The 18,860-nt window shown below is 36.4% G+C and overlaps 1 non-coding gene and 18 pseudogenes across 1 annotated transcript; all 19 read right to left on the bottom strand.

The window, feature by feature from the left end:
* Positions 1–361: 361 nt before the first annotated feature.
* Positions 362–480, bottom strand: LOC145643869 (5S ribosomal RNA). Its single transcript, XR_014116089.1, has one exon. It is a non-coding gene; the product is annotated as a 5S ribosomal RNA (ribosomal RNA).
* A 353-nt stretch (positions 481–833) lies between these two features.
* Positions 834–952, bottom strand: LOC145646929 (5S ribosomal RNA; annotated as a pseudogene).
* Positions 953–2,952: 2,000 nt separating this feature from the next.
* LOC145646586 (5S ribosomal RNA) lies at positions 2,953–3,071 on the bottom strand (annotated as a pseudogene).
* Positions 3,072–4,394: 1,323 nt separating this feature from the next.
* LOC145650376 (5S ribosomal RNA) lies at positions 4,395–4,513 on the bottom strand (annotated as a pseudogene).
* A 353-nt stretch (positions 4,514–4,866) lies between these two features.
* Positions 4,867–4,985, bottom strand: LOC145646928 (5S ribosomal RNA; annotated as a pseudogene).
* A 1,229-nt stretch (positions 4,986–6,214) lies between these two features.
* LOC145646585 (5S ribosomal RNA) lies at positions 6,215–6,333 on the bottom strand (annotated as a pseudogene).
* Positions 6,334–7,656: 1,323 nt separating this feature from the next.
* LOC145643852 (5S ribosomal RNA) lies at positions 7,657–7,775 on the bottom strand (annotated as a pseudogene).
* Positions 7,776–8,347: 572 nt separating this feature from the next.
* On the bottom strand, positions 8,348–8,466 carry LOC145650658 (5S ribosomal RNA; annotated as a pseudogene).
* A 1,009-nt stretch (positions 8,467–9,475) lies between these two features.
* Positions 9,476–9,594, bottom strand: LOC145646584 (5S ribosomal RNA; annotated as a pseudogene).
* A 1,323-nt stretch (positions 9,595–10,917) lies between these two features.
* On the bottom strand, positions 10,918–11,036 carry LOC145643851 (5S ribosomal RNA; annotated as a pseudogene).
* Positions 11,037–11,388: 352 nt separating this feature from the next.
* LOC145650315 (5S ribosomal RNA) lies at positions 11,389–11,507 on the bottom strand (annotated as a pseudogene).
* A 1,010-nt stretch (positions 11,508–12,517) lies between these two features.
* On the bottom strand, positions 12,518–12,636 carry LOC145643850 (5S ribosomal RNA; annotated as a pseudogene).
* Positions 12,637–13,208: 572 nt separating this feature from the next.
* On the bottom strand, positions 13,209–13,327 carry LOC145650036 (5S ribosomal RNA; annotated as a pseudogene).
* Positions 13,328–14,336: 1,009 nt separating this feature from the next.
* Positions 14,337–14,455, bottom strand: LOC145646582 (5S ribosomal RNA; annotated as a pseudogene).
* Positions 14,456–15,561: 1,106 nt separating this feature from the next.
* Positions 15,562–15,680, bottom strand: LOC145643849 (5S ribosomal RNA; annotated as a pseudogene).
* A 352-nt stretch (positions 15,681–16,032) lies between these two features.
* On the bottom strand, positions 16,033–16,151 carry LOC145650314 (5S ribosomal RNA; annotated as a pseudogene).
* Positions 16,152–16,942: 791 nt separating this feature from the next.
* Positions 16,943–17,061, bottom strand: LOC145646581 (5S ribosomal RNA; annotated as a pseudogene).
* Positions 17,062–18,167: 1,106 nt separating this feature from the next.
* Positions 18,168–18,286, bottom strand: LOC145643848 (5S ribosomal RNA; annotated as a pseudogene).
* A 352-nt stretch (positions 18,287–18,638) lies between these two features.
* On the bottom strand, positions 18,639–18,757 carry LOC145650313 (5S ribosomal RNA; annotated as a pseudogene).
* Between the last annotated feature and the right edge of the window lie 103 nt (positions 18,758–18,860).

The raw sequence follows: 18,860 nt of genomic DNA, 5'->3' as shown, positions 1-18,860 counted from the left end.
TTGCAGATTAAAGTAAAGTGATGCAACAAAAACTTACAGCATCTGCTATTCCCAGGTGCTAACAGATAGTTTTTTTAATTAATCACTGCATTTGACATCTTAGCATGTCATCTTGACAGTAAATTAAAGTGATTCAAGAGAAGCTTACAGCATCTCGTAGTCCAAGTTGCTAACAGATAGTTTTTGATGAATCACTGCACTTCACATTTAGGCACGTGAGTTGGAGAGTAAATGAAAGTGATGCAAAAAAAACTTACAGCATCTGCTATTCCCAGGTGCTAACAGATAGTTTTTTTTATTAATCACTGCACTTCACATTTGAGCATGTCAGCTTGAAAGTAAATTAAAGTGATGCAATAAAAGCTTACAGCACCTGGTATTCCTAGGGAGGGTCCCACCTCAGTACTATCCAGGCCCAAACTTGCTTAGCTTCCAAGGTCAGATGAGATTGGGCGTTCTCAAGCTGGTGTGGCCGTAAGCTTTAAACACTTACTCAAATTTCCTAATCATAGCAAATATGATCAAAGACCAATCTGACAATTTTTTTTATTAATCCCTGCACTTGACATTCTAGAATGGTATCTTGAATGTAAATTAAATGATGCAATAAAAGCTTACAACATCTGGTATACGGAGGCACTAACAGACAGTTTTTTGATGAATCACTGCACTTCACATTCAGGCATGTGAGTTGGAGAGTAAATGAAAGTGATGCAAAAAAAACTTACAGCATCGGCTATTCCCAGGTGCTAACAGATAGTTTTGTTTTAATAATCACTGCACTTCACATTTGAGCATGTCAGCTTGAAAGTAAATTAAAGTGATGCAAGAAGAGCTTACAGCACCTGGTATTCCTAGGTAGAGTCCCACCTCAGTACTATCCAGGCCCAAACTTGCTTAGCTTCCAAGGTCAGATGAGATTGGGCGTTCTCAAGCTGGTGTGGCCGTAAACCTTAAACACTTACTCAAATTGCCTAATCATAGCAAATATGATCAAAGACCAATCTGACAATTTTTTTTATTAATCCCTGCACTTGACATTCTAGAATGTTATCTTGAATGTAAATTAAATGATGCAATAAAAGCTTACAACATCTGGTATACGGAGGCACTAACAGACAGTTTTTTGATGAATCACTGCACTTCACATTCAGGCATGTGAGTTGGAGAGTAAATGAAAGTGATGCAAAAAAAAACGTACAGCATCTGCTATTCCCAGGTGCTAACAGATAGTTTAAGTTAATTATTCACTGCACTTCAAATTTGAACATGATAGCTTGAACATAAATTAAAGGGATGCAATACAATCTTACAGCACCTGCTATTCCCTGGTACTAAAATATTTCTATTTAATCTGTACACTTCACATATAAGCTTGTCAGTTGCAGATTAAAGTAAAGTGATGCAACAAAAACTTACAGCATCTGCTATTCCCAGGTGCTAACAGACAGTTTGAGTTAATTATTCACTGCACTTCAAATTTGAACATGATAGCTTGAAAATAAATTAAAGGGATGCAATACAATCTTACAGCACCTGCTATTCCCTGGTACTAAAATATTTCTATTTAATCTGTACACTTCACATACAAGCTTGTCAGTTGCAGATTAAAGTAAAGTGATGCAACAAAAACTTACAGCATCTGCTATTCCCAGGTGCTAACAGATAGTTTTTTTAATTAATCACTGCATTTCACATCCTAGCATGTCATCTTGACAGTAAATTAAAGTGATGCAAGAGAAGCTTACAGCATCTCGTAGTCCAAGGTGCTAACATATAGTTTTTTGATGAATCACTGCACTTCACATTCAGGCATGTGAGTTGGAGAGTAAATGAAAGTGATGCAAAAAAAAACTTACAGCATCTGCTATTCCCAGGTGCTAACAGATAGTTTGAGTTAATTATTCACTGCACTTCAAATTTGAACATGATAGCTTGAGCATAAATTAAAGGGATGCAATACAATCTTACAGCACCTGCTATTCCCTGGTACTAAAATATTTCTATTTAATCTGTACACTTCACATACAAGCTTGTCAGTTGCAGATTAAAGTAAAGTGATGCAACAAAAACTTACAGCATTTGCTATTCCCAGGTGCTAACAGATAGTTTTTTTAATTAATCACTGCACTTCACATCCTAGCATGTCATCTTGAAAGTAAATTAAAGTGATGCAAGAGAAGCTTACAGCATCTCGTAGTCCAAGGTGCTAACAGATAGATTTTTGAGGAATCACTGCACTTCACATTCAGGCATGTGAGTTGGAGAGTAAATGAAAGTGATGCAAAAAAAACTTACAGCATCTGCTATTCCCAGGTGCTAACAGATAGTTTTTTTTATTAATCACTGCACTTCACATTTGAGCATGTCAGCTTGAAAGTAAATTAAAGTGATGCAAGAAAAACTTACAGCATCTGCTATTCCCAGGTGCTAACAGATAGTTTGAGTTAATTATTCACTGCACTTCAAATTTGAACATGATAGCTTGAGCATAAATTAAAGGGATGCAATACAATCTTACAGCACCTGCTATTCCCTGGTACTAAAATATTTCTATTTAATCTGTACACTTCACATACAAGCTTGTCAGTTGCAGATTAAAGTAAAGTGATGCAACAAAAACTTACAGCATTTGCTATTCCCAGGTGCTAACAGATAGTTTTTTTAATTAATCACTGCACTTCACATCCTAGCATGTCATCTTGAAAGTAAATTAAAGTGATGCAAGAGAAGCTTACAGCATCTCGTAGTCCAAGGTGCTAACAGATAGATTTTTGAGGAATCACTGCACTTCACATTCAGGCATGTGAGTTGGAGAGTAAATGAAAGTGATGCAAAAAAAACTTACAGCATCTGCTATTCCCAGGTGCTAACAGATAGTTTTTTTTATTAATCACTGCACTTCACATTTGAGCATGTCAGCTTGAAAGTAAATTAAAGTGATGCAAGAAAAGCTTACAGCACCTGGTATTCCTAGGTAGGGTCCCACCTCAGTACTATTCAGGCCCAAACTTGCTTAGCTTCCAAGGTCAGATGAGATTGGGCGTTCTCAAGCTGGTGTGGCCGTAAGCCTTAAACGCTTACTCAAATTGCCTAATCATAGCAAATATGATCAAAGACCAATCTGACAATTTTTTTTATTAATCCCTGCACTTGACATTCTAGAATGTTATCTTGAATGTAATTAAATGATGCAATAAAAGCTTACAATACGGAGCTGGTATACGGAGGCACTAATTATTCACTGTACTTCAAATTTGAACATGATAGCTTGAACATAAATTAAAGGGATGCAAACAATCTTACAGCACCTGCTATTCCCTGGTACTAAAATATTTCTATTTAATCTGTACACTTCACATACAAGCTTGTCAGTTGCAGATTAAAGTAAAGTGATGCAACAAAAACTTACAGCATCTGCTATTCCCAGGTGCTAACAGATAGTTTTTTTAATTAATCACTGCATTTCACATCCTAGCATGTCATCTTGACAGTTAATTAAAGTGATGCAAGAGAAGCTTACAGCATCTCGTAGTCCAATGTGCTAACATATAGTTTTTTGATGAATCACTGCACTTCACATTCAGGCATGTGAGTTGGAGAGTAAATGAAAGTGATGCAAAAAAAACTTACAGCATCTGCTATTCCCAGGTGCTAACAGATAGTTTGAGTTAATTATTCACTGCACTTCAAATTTGAACATGATAGCTTGAACATAAATTAAAGGGATGCAATACAATCTTACAGCACCTGCTATTCCCTGGTACTAAAATATTTCTATTTAATCTGTACACTTCACATACAAGCTTGTCAGTTGCAGATTAAAGTAAAGTGATGCAACAAAAACTTACAGCATCTGCTATTCCCAGGTGCTAACAGATAGTTTGAGTTAATTATTCACTGCACTTCAAATTTGAACATGATAGCTTGAAAATAAATTAAAGGGATGCAATACAATCTTACAGCACCTGCTATTCCCTGGTACTAAAATATTTCTATTTAATCTGTACACTTCACATACAAGCTTGTCAGTTGCAGATTAAAGTAAAGTGATGCAACAAAAACTTACAGCATCTGCTATTCCCAGGTGCTAACAGATAGTTTTTTTAATTAATCACTGCATTTGACATCTTAGCATGTCATCTTGACAGTAAATTAAAGTGATTCAAGAGAAGCTTACAGCATCTCGTAGTCCAAGGTGCTAACAGATAGTTTTTTGAGGAATCACTGCACTTCACATTCAGGCATGTGAGTTGGAGAGTAAATGAAAGTGATGCAAAAAAAACTTACAGCATCGGCTATTCCCAGGTGCTAACAGATGGTTTTTTTTATTAATCACTGCACTTCACATTTGAGCATGTCAACTTGAAAGTAAATTAAAGTGATGCAAGAAAAGCTTGCACCACCTGGTATTCCTAGGGAGGGTCCCACCTCAGTACTATCCAGGCCCAAACTTGCTTAGCTTCCAAGGTCAGATGAGATTGGGCGTTCTCAAGCTGGTGTGGCCGTAAGCTTTAAACACTTACTCAAATTTCCTAATCATAGCAAATATGATCAAAGACCAATCTGACAATTTTTTTTATTAATCCCTGCACTTGACATTCTAGAATGGTATCTTGAATGTAAATTAAATGATGCAATAAAAGCTTACAACATCTGGTATACGGAGGCACTAACAGACAGTTTTTTGATGAATCACTGCACTTCACATTCAGGCATGTGAGTTGGAGAGTAAATGAAAGTGATGCAAAAAAAACTTACAGCATCGGCTATTCCCAGGTGCTAACAGATAGTTTTGTTTTAATAATCACTACACTTCACATTTGAGCATGTCAGCTTGAAAGTAAATTAAAGTGATGCAAGAAGAGCTTACAGCACCTGGTATTCCTAGGTAGAGTCCCACCTCAGTACTATCCAGGCCCAAACTTGCTTAGCTTCCAAGGTCAGATGAGATTGGGCGTTCTCAAGCTGGTGTGGCCGTAAACCTTAAACACTTACTCAAATTGCCTAATCATAGCAAATATGATCAAAGACCAATCTGACAATTTTTTTTATTAATCCCTGCACTTGACATTCTAGAATGTTATCTTGAATGTAAATTAAATGATGCAATAAAAGCTTACAACATCTGGTATACGGAGGCACTAACAGACAGTTTTTTGATGAATCACTGCACTTCACATTCAGGCATGTGAGTTGGAGAGTAAATGAAAGTGATGCAACAAAAATTTACAGCATCTGCTATTCCCAGGTGCTAACAGACAGTTTGAGTTAATTATTCACTGCACTTCAAATTTGAACATGATAGCTTGAAAATAAATTAAAGGGATGCAATACAATCTTACAGCACCTGCTATTCCCTGGTACTAAAATATTTCTATTTAATCTGTACACTTCACATACAAGCTTGTCAGTTGCAGATTAAAGTAAAGTGATGCAACAAAAACTTACAGCATCTGCTATTCCCAGGTGCTAACAGATAGTTTTTTTAATTAATCACTGCATTTCACATCCTAGCATGTCATCTTGACAGTAAATTAAAGTGATGCAAGAGAAGCTTACAGCATCTCGTAGTCCAAGGTGCTAACATATAGTTTTTTGATGAATCACTGCACTTCACATTCAGGCATGTGAGTTGGAGAGTAAATGAAAGTGATGCAAAAAAAACTTACAGCATCTGCTATTCCCAGGTGCTAACAGATAGTTTGAGTTAATTATTCACTGCACTTCAAATTTGAACATGATAGCTTGAGCATAAATTAAAGGGATGCAAACAATCTTACAGCACCTGCTATTCCCTGGTACTAAAATATTTCTAGTTAATCTGTACACTTCACATACAAGCTTGTCAGTTGCAGATTAAAGTAAAGTGATGCAACAAAAACTTACAGCATTTGCTATTCCCAGGTGCTAACAGATAGTTTTTTTAATTAATCACTGCACTTCACATCCTAGCATGTCATCTTGAAAGTAAATTAAAGTGATGCAAGAGAAGCTTACAGCATCTCGTAGTCCAAGGTGCTAACAGATAGATTTTTGAGGAATCACTGCACTTCACATTCAGGCATGTGAGTTGGAGAGTAAATGAAAGTGATGCAAAAAAAACTTACAGCATCTGCTATTCCCAGGTGCTAACAGATAGTTTTTTTTATTAATCACTGCACTTCACATTTGAGCATGTCAGCTTGAAAGTAAATTAAAGTGATGCAAGAAAAGCTTACAGCACCTGGTATTCCTAGGTAGGGTCCCACCTCAGTACTATTCAGGCCCAAACTTGCTTAGCTTCCAAGGTCAGATGAGATTGGGCGTTCTCAAGCTGGTGTGGCCGTAAGCCTTAAACGCTTACTCAAATTGCCTAATCATAGCAAATATGATCAAAGACCAATCTGACAATTTTTTTTATTAATCCCTGCACTTGACATTCTAGAATGTTATCTTGAATGTAATTAAATGATGCAATAAAAGCTTACAATACGGAGCTGGTATACGGAGGCACTAATTATTCACTGTACTTCAAATTTGAACATGATAGCTTGAACATAAATTAAAGGGATGCAAACAATCTTACAGCACCTGCTATTCCCTGGTACTAAAATATTTCTATTTAATCTGTACACTTCACATACAAGCTTGTCAGTTGCAGATTAAAGTAAAGTGATGCAACAAAAACTTACAGCATCTGCTATTCCCAGGTGCTAACAGATAGTTTATTTAATTAATCACTGCATTTCACATCCTAGCATGTCATCTTGACAGTTAATTAAAGTGATGCAAGAGAAGCTTACAGCATCTCGTAGTCCAATGTGCTAACATATAGTTTTTTGATGAATCACTGCACTTCACATTCAGGCATGTGAGTTGGAGAGTAAATGAAAGTGATGCAAAAAAAACTTACAGCATCTGCTATTCCCAGGTGCTAACAGATAGTTTGAGTTAATTATTCACTGCACTTCAAATTTGAACATGATAGCTTGAACATAAATTAAAGGGATGCAATACAATCTTACAGCACCTGCTATTCCATGGTACTAAAATATTTCTATTTAATCTGTACACTTCACATACAAGCTTGTCAGTTGCAGATTAAAGTAAAGTGATGCAACAAAAACTTACAGCATCTGCTATTCCCAGGTGCTAACAGATAGTTTGAGTTAATTATTCACTGCACTTCAAATTTGAACATGATAGCTTGAAAATAAATTAAAGGGATGCAATACAATCTTACAGCACCTGCTATTCCCTGGTACTAAAATATTTCTATTTAATCTGTACACTTCACATACAAGCTTGTCAGTTGCAGATTAAATTAAAGTGATGCAACAAAAACTTACAGCATCTGCTATTCCCAGGTGCTAACAGATAGTTTTTTTAATTAATCACTGCACTTCACATCCTAGCATATCATCTTGACAGTAAATTAAAGTGATGCAAGAGAAGCTTACAGCATCTCGTAGTCCATGGTGCTAACAGATATTTTTTTGATGAATAACTGCACTTCACATTCAGGCATGTGAGTTGGAGAGTAAATGAAAGTGATGCAAAAAAGACTTACAGCATCTGCTATTCCCAGGTGCTAACAGATAGTTTTTTTTATTAATCACTGCACTTCACATTTGAGCATGTCAGCTTGAAAGTAAATTAAAGTGATGCAAGAAAAGCTTACAGCACCTGGTATTCCTAGGTAGGGTCCCACCTCAGTACTATCCAGACCCAAACTTGCTTAGCTTCCAAGGTCAGATGAGATCGGGCGTCCTCAAGCTGGTGCGGCCGTAAGATTTAAACACTTACTCAAATTTGCTAATCATAGCAAATATGATCAAAGACCAATCTGACAATTTTTTTTATTAATCCCTGCAATTGACATTCTAGAATGTTATCTTGAATGTAAATTAAATGATGCAATAAAAGCTTACAACATCTGGTATACGGAGGCACTAACAGACAGTTTTTTGATGAATCACTGCACTTCACATTCAGGCATGTGAGTTGGAGAGTAAATGAAAGTGATGCAAAAAAAACTTACAGCATCTGCTATTCCCAGGTGCTAACAGATAGTTTTTTTTATTAATCATTGCATTTCACATCCTAGCATGTCATCTTGACAGTAAATTAAATTGATGCGAGAGAAGCTTACAGCATCTCGTAGTCCAAGTTGCTAACAGATAGTTTTTGATGAATCACTGCACTTCACATTTAGGCACGTGAGTTGGAGAGTAAATGAAAGTGATGCAAAAAAAACTTACAGCATCTGCTATTCCCAGGTGCTAACAGATAGTTTTTTTTATTAATCACTGCACTTCACATTTGAGCATGTCAGCTTGAAAGTAAATTAAAGTGATGCAATAAAAGCTTACAGCACCTGGTATTCCTAGGGAGGGTCCCACCTCAGTACTATCCAGTTCCAAACTTGCTTAGCTTCCAAGGTCAGATGAGATTGGGCGTTCTCAAGCTGGTGTGGCCGTAAACTTTAAACACTTACTCAAATTTCCTAATCATAGCAAATATGATCAAAGACCAATCTGACAATTTTTTTTATTAATCCCTGCACTTGACATTCTAGAATGGTATCTTGAATGTAAATTAAATGATGCAATAAAAGCTTACAACATCTGGTATACGGAGGCACTAACAGACAGTTTTTTGATGAATCACTGCACTTCACATTCAGGCACGTGAGTTGGAGAGTAATTGAAAGTGATGCAAAAAAAACTTACAGCATCTGCTATTCCCAGGTGCTAACAGATAGTTTAAGTTAATTATTCACTGCACTTCAAATTTGAACATGATAGCTTGAACATAAATTAAAGGGATGCAATACAATCTTACAGCACCTGCTATTCCCTGGTACTAAAATATTTCTATTTAATCTGTACACTTCACATACAAGCTTGTCAGTTGCAGATTAAAGTAAAGTGATGCAACAAAAACTTACAGCATCTGCTATTCCCAGGTGCTAACAGATAGTTTGAGTTAATTATTCACTGCACTTCAAATTTGAACATGATAGCTTGAGCATAAATTAAAGGGATGCAATACAATCTTACAGCACCTGCTATTCCCTGGTACTAAAATATTTCTATTTAATCTGTACACTTCACATACAAGCTTGTCAGTTGCAGATTAAAGTAAAGTGATGCAACAAAAACTTACAGCATTTGCTATTCCCAGGTGCTAACAGATAGTTTTTTTAATTAATCACTGCACTTCACATCCTAGCATGTCATCTTGAAAGTAAATTAAAGTGATGCAAGAGAAGCTTACAGCATCTCGTAGTCCAAGGTGCTAACAGATAGATTTTTGAGGAATCACTGCACTTCACATTCAGGCATGTGAGTTGGAGAGTAAATGAAAGTGATGCAAAAAAAACTTACAGCATCTGCTATTCCCAGGTGCTAACAGATAGTTTTTTTTATTAATCACTGCACTTCACATTTGAGCATGTCAGCTTGAAAGTAAATTAAAGTGATGCAAGAAAAGCTTACAGCACCTGGTATTCCTAGGTAGGGTCCCACCTCAGTACTATTCAGGCCCAAACTTGCTTAGCTTCCAAGGTCAGATGAGATTGGGCGTTCTCAAGCTGGTGTGGCCGTAAGCCTTAAACGCTTACTCAAATTGCCTAATCATAGCAAATATGATCAAAGACCAATCTGACAATTTTTTTTATTAATCCCTGCACTTGACATTCTAGAATGTTATCTTGAATGTAATTAAATGATGCAATAAAAGCTTACAATACGGAGCTGGTATACGGAGGCACTAATTATTCACTGTACTTCAAATTTGAACATGATAGCTTGAACATAAATTAAAGGGATGCAAACAATCTTACAGCACCTGCTATTCCCTGGTACTAAAATATTTCTATTTAATCTGTACACTTCACATACAAGCTTGTCAGTTGCAGATTAAAGTAAAGTGATGCAACAAAAACTTACAGCATCTGCTATTCCCAGGTGCTAACAGATAGTTTATTTAATTAATCACTGCATTTCACATCCTAGCATGTCATCTTGACAGTTAATTAAAGTGATGCAAGAGAAGCTTACAGCATCTCGTAGTCCAATGTGCTAACATATAGTTTTTTGATGAATCACTGCACTTCACATTCAGGCATGTGAGTTGGAGAGTAAATGAAAGTGATGCAAAAAAAACTTACAGCATCTGCTATTCCCAGGTGCTAACAGATAGTTTGAGTTAATTATTCACTGCACTTCAAATTTGAACATGATAGCTTGAACATAAATTAAAGGGATGCAATACAATCTTACAGCACCTGCTATTCCCTGGTACTAAAATATTTCTATTTAATCTGTACACTTCACATACAAGCTTGTCAGTTGCAGATTAAAGTAAAGTGATGCAACAAAAACTTACAGCATCTGCTATTCCCAGGTGCTAACAGATAGTTTGAGTTAATTATTCACTGCACTTCAAATTTGAACATGATAGCTTGAAAATAAATTAAAGGGATGCAATACAATCTTACAGCACCTGCTATTCCCTGGTACTAAAATATTTCTATTTAATCTGTACACTTCACATACAAGCTTGTCAGTTGCAGATTAAATTAAAGTGATGCAACAAAAACTTACAGCATCTGCTATTCCCAGGTGCTAACAGATAGTTTTTTTAATTAATCACTGCACTTCACATCCTAGCATATCATCTTGACAGTAAATTAAAGTGATGCAAGAGAAGCTTACAGCATCTCGTAGTCCATGGTGCTAACAGATATTTTTTTGATGAATAACTGCACTTCACATTCAGGCATGTGAGTTGGAGAGTAAATGAAAGTGATGCAAAAAAGACTTACAGCATCTGCTATTCCCAGGTGCTAACAGATAGTTTTTTTTATTAATCACTGCACTTCACATTTGAGCATGTCAGCTTGAAAGTAAATTAAAGTGATGCAAGAAAAGCTTACAGCACCTGGTATTCCTAGGTAGGGTCCCACCTCAGTACTATCCAGACCCAAACTTGCTTAGCTTCCAAGGTCAGATGAGATCGGGCGTCCTCAAGCTGGTGCGGCCGTAAGATTTAAACACTTACTCAAATTTGCTAATCATAGCAAATATGATCAAAGACCAATCTGACAATTTTTTTTATTAATCCCTGCAATTGACATTCTAGAATGTTATCTTGAATGTAAATTAAATGATGCAATAAAAGCTTACAACATCTGGTATACGGAGGCACTAAAAGACAGTTTTTTGATGAATCACTGCACTTCACATTCAGGCATGTGAGTTGGAGAGTAAATGAAAGTGATGCAAAAAAAACTTACAGCATCTGCTATTCCCAGGTGCTAACTGATAGTTTTTTTTATTAATCACTGCACTTCACATTTGAGCATGTCAGCTTGAAAGTAAATTAAAGTGATGCAAGAAAAGCTTACAGCACCTGGTATTCCTAGGTAGGGTCCCACCTCAGTACTATCTAGGCCCAAACTTGCTTAGCTTCCAAGGTCAGATGAGATTCGGCGTTCTCAAGCTGGTGTGGCCGTAAGCCTTAAACACTTACTCAAATTGCCTAATCATAGCAAATATGATCAAAGACCAATCTGACAATTTTTTTTATTAATCCCTGCACTTGACATTCTAGAATGTTATCTTGAATGTAAATTAAATGATGCAATAAAAGCTTACAACATCTGGTATACGGAGGCACTAACAGACAGTTTTTTGATGAATCACTGCACTTCACATTCAGGCATGTGAGTTGGAGAGTAAATGAAAGTGATGCAAAAAAAAACGTACAGCATCTGCTATTCCCAGGTGCTAACAGATAGTTTAAGTTAATTATTCACTGCACTTCAAATTTGAACATGATAGCTTGAAAATAAATTAAAGGGATGCAATACAATCTTACAGCACCTGCTATTCCATGGTACTAAAATATTTCTATTTAATCTGTACACTTCACATACAAGCTTGTCAGTTGCAGATTAAAGTAAAGTGATGCAACAAAAACTTACAGCATCTGCTATTCCCAGGTGCTAACAGATAGTTTGAGTTAATTATTCACTGCACTTCAAATTTGAACATGATAGCTTGAAAATAAATTAAAGGGATGCAATACAATCTTACAGCACCTGCTATTCCCTGGTACTAAAATATTTCTATTTAATCTGTACACTTCACATACAAGCTTGTCAGTTGCAGATTAAATTAAAGTGATGCAACAAAAACTTACAGCATCTGCTATTCCCAGGTGCTAACAGATAGTTTTTTTAATTAATCACTGCACTTCACATCCTAGCATATCATCTTGACAGTAAATTAAAGTGATGCAAGAGAAGCTTACAGCATCTCGTAGTCCATGGTGCTAACAGATATTTTTTTGATGAATAACTGCACTTCACATTCAGGCATGTGAGTTGGAGAGTAAATGAAAGTGATGCAAAAAAGACTTACAGCATCTGCTATTCCCAGGTGCTAACAGATAGTTTTTTTTATTAATCACTGCACTTCACATTTGAGCATGTCAGCTTGAAAGTAAATTAAAGTGATGCAAGAAAAGCTTACAGCACCTGGTATTCCTAGGTAGGGTCCCACCTCAGTACTATCCAGACCCAAACTTGCTTAGCTTCCAAGGTCAGATGAGATCGGGCGTCCTCAAGCTGGTGCGGCCGTAAGATTTAAACACTTACTCAAATTTGCTAATCATAGCAAATATGATCAAAGACCAATCTGACAATTTTTTTTATTAATCCCTGCAATTGACATTCTAGAATGTTATCTTGAATGTAAATTAAATGATGCAATAAAAGCTTACAACATCTGGTATACGGAGGCACTAACAGACAGTTTTTTGATGAATCACTGCACTTCACATTCAGGCATGTGAGTTGGAGAGTAAATGAAAGTGATGCAAAAAAAACTTACAGCATCTGCTATTCCCAGGTGCTAACAGATAGTTTTTTTTATTAATCATTGCATTTCACATCCTAGCATGTCATCTTGACAGTAAATTAAATTGATGCGAGAGAAGCTTACAGCATCTCGTAGTCCAAGTTGCTAACAGATAGTTTTTGATGAATCACTGCACTTCACATTTAGGCACGTGAGTTGGAGAGTAAATGAAAGTGATGCAAAAAAAACTTACAGCATCTGCTATTCCCAGGTGCTAACAGATAGTTTTTTTTATTAATCACTGCACTTCACATTTGAGCATGTCAGCTTGAAAGTAAATTAAAGTGATGCAATAAAAGCTTACAGCACCTGGTATTCCTAGGGAGGGTCCCACCTCAGTACTATCCAGTCCCAAACTTGCTTAGCTTCCAAGGTCAGATGAGATTGGGCGTTCTCAAGCTGGTGTGGCCGTAAACTTTAAACACTTACTCAAATTTCCTAATCATAGCAAATATGATCAAAGACCAATCTGACAATTTTTTTTATTAATCCCTGCACTTGACATTCTAGAATGGTATCTTGAATGTAAATTAAATGATGCAATAAAAGCTTACAACATCTGGTATACGGAGGCACTAACAGACAGTTTTTTGATGAATCACTGCACTTCACATTCAGGCACGTGAGTTGGAGAGTAATTGAAAGTGATGCAAAAAAAACTTACAGCATCTGCTATTCCCAGGTGCTAACAGATAGTTTAAGTTAATTATTCACTGCACTTCAAATTTGAACATGATAGCTTGAACATAAATTAAAGGGATGCAATACAATCTTACAGCACCTGCTATTCCCTGGTACTAAAATATTTCTATTTAATCTGTACACTTCACATACAAGCTTGTCAGTTGCAGATTAAAGTAAAGTGATGCAACAAAAACTTACAGCATCTGCTATTCCCAGGTGCTAACAGATAGTTTGAGTTAATTATTCACTGCACTTCAAATTTGAACATGATAGCTTGAGCATAAATTAAAGGGATGCAATACAATCTTACAGCACCTGCTATTCCCTGGTACTAAAATATTTCTATTTAATCTGTACACTTCACATACAAGCTTGTCAGTTGCAGATTAAAGTAAAGTGATGCAACAAAAACTTACAGCATTTGCTATTCCCAGGTGCTAACAGATAGTTTTTTTAATTAATCACTGCACTTCACATCCTAGCATGTCATCTTGAAAGTAAATTAAAGTGATGCAAGAGAAGCTTACAGCATCTCGTAGTCCAAGGTGCTAACAGATAGATTTTTGAGGAATCACTGCACTTCACATTCAGGCATGTGAGTTGGAGAGTAAATGAAAGTGATGCAAAAAAAACTTACAGCATCTGCTATTCCCAGGTGCTAACAGATAGTTTTTTTTATTAATCACTGCACTTCACATTTGAGCATGTCAGCTTGAAAGTAAATTAAAGTGATGCAAGAAAAGCTTACAGCACCTGGTATTCCTAGGTAGGGTCCCACCTCAGTACTATTCAGGCCCAAACTTGCTTAGCTTCCAAGGTCAGATGAGATTGGGCGTTCTCAAGCTGGTGTGGCCGTAAGCCTTAAACGCTTACTCAAATTGCCTAATCATAGCAAATATGATCAAAGACCAATCTGACAATTTTTTTTATTAATCCCTGCACTTGACATTCTAGAATGTTATCTTGAATGTAATTAAATGATGCAATAAAAGCTTACAATACGGAGCTGGTATACGGAGGCACTAATTATTCACTGTACTTCAAATTTGAACATGATAGCTTGAACATAAATTAAAGGGATGCAAACAATCTTACAGCACCTGCTATTCCCTGGTACTAAAATATTTCTATTTAATCTGTACACTTCACATACAAGCTTGTCAGTTGCAGATTAAAGTAAAGTGATGCAACAAAAACTTACAGCATCTGCTATTCCCAGGTGCTAACAGATAGTTTATTTAATTAATCACTGCATTTCACATCCTAGCATGTCATCTTGACAGTTAATTAAAGTGATGCAAGAGAAGCTTACAGCATCTCGTAGTCCAATGTGCTAACATATAGTTTTTTGATGAATCACTGCACTTCACATTCAGGCATGTGAGTTGGAGAGTAAATGAAAGTGATGCAAAAAAAACTTACAGCATCTGCTATTCCCAGGTGCTAACAGATAGTTTGAGTTAATTATTCACTGCACTTCAAATTTGAACATGATAGCTTGAACATAAATTAAAGGGATGCAATACAATCTTACAGCACCTGCTATTCCCTGGTACTAAAATATTTCTATTTAATCTGTACACTTCACATACAAGCTTGTCAGTTGCAGATTAAAGTAAAGTGATGCAACAAAAACTTACAGCATCTGCTATTCCCAGGTGCTAACAGATAGTTTTTTTAATTAATCACTGCACTTCACATCCTAGCATATCATCTTGACAGTAAATTAAAGTGATGCAAGAGAAGCTTACAGCATCTCGTAGTCCATGGTGCTAACAGATATTTTTTTGATGAATAACTGCACTTCACATTCAGGCATGTGAGTTGGAGAGTAAATGAAAGTGATGCAAAAAAGACTTACAGCATCTGCTATTCCCAGGTGCTAACAGATAGTTTTTTTTTATTAATCACTGCACTTCACATTTGAGCATGTCAGCTTGAAAGTAAATTAAAGTGATGCAAGAAAAGCTTACAGCACCTGGTATTCCTAGGTAGGGTCCCACCTCAGTACTATCCAGACCCAAACTTGCTTAGCTTCCAAGGTCAGATGAGATCGGGCGTCCTCAAGCTGGTGCGGCCGTAAGATTTAAACACTTACTCAAATTTGCTAATCATAGCAAATATGATCAAAGACCAATCTGACAATTTTTTTTATTAATCCCTGCAATTGACATTCTAGAATGTTATCTTGAATGTAAATTAAATGATGCAATAAAAGCTTACAACATCTGGTATACGGAGGCACTAAAAGACAGTTTTTTGATGAATCACTGCACTTCACATTCAGGCATGTGAGTTGGAGAGTAAATGAAAGTGATGCAAAAAAAACTTACAGCATCTGCTATTCCCAGGTGCTAACTGATAGTTTTTTTTATTAATCACTGCACTTCACATTTGAGCATGTCAGCTTGAAAGTAAATTAAAGTGATGCAAGAAAAGCTTACAGCACCTGGTATTCCTAGGTAGGGTCCCACCTCAGTACTATCTAGGCCCAAACTTGCTTAGCTTCCAAGGTCAGATGAGATTCGGCGTTCTCAAGCTGGTGTGGCCGTAAGCCTTAAACACTTACTCAAATTGCCTAATCATAGCAAATATGATCAAAGACCAATCTGACAATTTTTTTTATTAATCCCTGCACTTGACATTCTAGAATGTTATCTTGAATGTAAATTAAATGATGCAATAAAAGCTTACAACATCTGGTATACGGAGGCACTAACAGACAGTTTTTTGATGAATCACTGCACTTCACATTCAGGCATGTGAGTTGGAGAGTAAATGAAAGTGATGCAAAAAAAAACGTACAGCATCTGCTATTCCCAGGTGCTAACAGATAGTTTAAGTTAATTATTCACTGCACTTCAAATTTGAACATGATAGCTTGAACATAAATTAAAGGGATGCAATACAATCTTACAGCACCTGCTATTCCCTGGTACTAAAATATTTCTATTTAATCTGTACACTTCACATACAAGCTTGTCAGTTGCAGATTAAAGTAAAGTGATGCAACAAAAACTTACAGCATCTGCTATTCCCAGGTGCTAACAGATAGTTTTTTTAATTAATCACTGCATTTCACATCCTAGCATGTCATCTTGACAGTAAATTAAATTGATGCGAGAGAAGCTTACAGCATCTCGTAGTCCAAGTTGCTAACAGATAGTTTTTGATGAATCACTGCACTTCACATTTAGGCACGTGAGTTGGAGAGTAAATGAAGGTGATGCAAAAAAAACTTACAGCATCTGCTATTCCCAGGTGCTAACAGATAGTTTTTTTTATTAATCACTGCACTTCACATTTGAGCATGTCAGCTTGAAAGTAAATTAAAGTGATGCAAGAAAAGCTTACAGCACCTGGTATTCCTAGGTAGGGTCCCACCTCAGTACTATTCAGGCCCAAACTTGCTTAGCTTCCAAGGTCAGATGAGATTGGGCGTTCTCAAGCTGGTGTGGCCGTAAGCCTTAAACGCTTACTCAAATTGCCTAATCATAGCAAATATGATCAAAGACCAATCTGACAATTTTTTTTATTAATCCCTGCACTTGACATTCTAGAATGTTATCTTGAATGTAATTAAATGATGCAATAAAAGCTTACAATACGGAGCTGGTATACGGAGGCACTAATTATTCACTGTACTTCAAATTTGAACATGATAGCTTGAACATAAATTAAAGGGATGCAAACAATCTTACAGCACCTGCTATTCCCTGGTACTAAAATATTTCTATTTAATCTGTACACTTCACATACAAGCTTGTCAGTTGCAGATTAAAGTAAAGTGATGCAACAAAAACTTACAGCATCTGCTATTCCCAGGTGCTAACAGATAGTTTATTTAATTAATCACTGCATTTCACATCCTAGCATGTCATCTTGACAGTTAATTAAAGTGATGCAAGAGAAGCTTACAGCATCTCGTAGTCCAATGTGCTAACATATAGTTTTTTGATGAATCACTGCACTTCACATTCAGGCATGTGAGTTGGAGAGTAAATGAAAGTGATGCAAAAAAAACTTACAGCATCTGCTATTCCCAGGTGCTAACAGATAGTTTGAGTTAATTATTCACTGCACTTCAAATTTGAACATGATAGCTTGAACATAAATTAAAGGGATGCAATACAATCTTACAGCACCTGCTATTCCCTGGTACTAAAATATTTCTATTTAATCTGTACACTTCACATACAAGCTTGTCAGTTGCAGATTAAAGTAAAGTGATGCAACAAAAACTTACAGCATCTGCTATTCCCAGGTGCTAACAGATAGTTTTTTTAATTAATCACTGCACTTCACATCCTAGCATATCATCTTGACAGTAAATTAAAGTGATGCAAGAGAAGCTTACAGCATCTCGTAGTCCATGGTGCTAACAGATATTTTTTTGATGAATAACTGCACTTCACATTCAGGCATGTGAGTTGGAGAGTAAATGAAAGTGATGCAAAAAAGACTTACAGCATCTGCTATTCCCAGGTGCTAACAGATAGTTTTTTTTTATTAATCACTGCACTTCACATTTGAGCATGTCAGCTTGAAAGTAAATTAAAGTGATGCAAGAAAAGCTTACAGCACCTGGTATTCCTAGGTAGGGTCCCACCTCAGTACTATCCAGACCCAAACTTGCTTAGCTTCCAAGGTCAGATGAGATCGGGCGTCCTCAAGCTGGTGCGGCCGTAAGATTTAAACACTTACTCAAATTTGCTAATCATAGCAAATATGATCAAAGACCAATCTGACAATTTTTTTTATTAATCCCTGCAATTGACATTCTAGAATGTTATCTTGAATGTAAATTAAATGATGCAATAAAAGCTTACAACATCTGGTATACGGAGGCACTAAAAGACAGTTTTTTGATGAATCACTGCACTTCACATTCAGGCATGTGAGTTGGAGAGTAAATGAAAGTGATGCAAAAAAAACTTACAGCATCTGCTATTCCCAGGTGCTAACTGATAGTTTTTTTTATTAATCACTGCACTTCACATTTGAGCATGTCAGCTTGAAAGTAAATTAAAGTGATGCAAGAAAAGCTTACAGCACCTGGTATTCCTAGGTAGGGTCCCACCTCAGTACTATCTAGGCCCAAACTTGCTTAGCTTCCAAGGTCAGATGAGATTCGGCGTTCTCAAGCTGGTGTGGCCGTAAGCCTTAAACACTTACTCAAATTGCCTAATCATAGCAAATATGATCAAAGACCAATCTGACAATTTTTTTTATTAATCCCTGCACTTGACATTCTAGAATGTTATC

The sequence above is a fragment of the Electrophorus electricus genome, chromosome 13 (genome assembly GCF_041902795.1).
Source record: "Electrophorus electricus isolate QZ-2024a chromosome 13, ASM4190279v1, whole genome shotgun sequence".
NCBI classification, from domain to species: Eukaryota; Metazoa; Chordata; class Actinopteri; order Gymnotiformes; family Gymnotidae; genus Electrophorus; species Electrophorus electricus.
This window is presented reverse-complemented; position numbering and strand designations above follow the sequence as displayed.